The 364-nt window shown below is 29.9% G+C and overlaps 1 protein-coding gene across 1 annotated transcript in view; it reads right to left on the reverse strand.

Moving 5' to 3' along the window:
- Positions 1-364, reverse strand: part of LOC107685173 (proline-serine-threonine phosphatase-interacting protein 2-like) — a 9,144-nt gene that overhangs the window by 4,916 nt on the left and 3,864 nt on the right. The window lies entirely within an intron of this gene.

Consider the following 364-nt stretch of genomic DNA (forward strand, 5'->3'; position numbering starts at 1 on the left):
TATAAAAAACACAATAAAATTATAATTGCCTGAAGGACATATGAGTGCTTGCAAGGCAGCAAAGAATAGTGTTACAGTTTTAGGTAAACTGTAATCTTAAAGTTCTTAAAGCATGAAGTATGAAATTTACAAAATGTCTATATGTAAGTCAGTTTAGGCTGAATTCCTCATAGAAGTTTAATATTTAACAGTTTAGCATTTGGATCAAACTCTAACCAGATGAATATCAATACAGAGATACCTTGCTAACACTGTAAAAAGTGCCGTTAAAAGCAAAACGCATGAAGACCAGAAAAGAAAAGAGGCTTCTATATATGCACTACAGCAAAAAAAAAAAAAAAAAAAGAAAGGGAAAACAAAATTT

Source organism: Sinocyclocheilus anshuiensis, unplaced genomic scaffold, assembly GCF_001515605.1.
Source record: "Sinocyclocheilus anshuiensis isolate Anshui unplaced genomic scaffold, SAMN03320099.WGS_v1.1 scaffold914, whole genome shotgun sequence".
Classification (NCBI taxonomy): Eukaryota; Metazoa; Chordata; class Actinopteri; order Cypriniformes; family Cyprinidae; genus Sinocyclocheilus; species Sinocyclocheilus anshuiensis.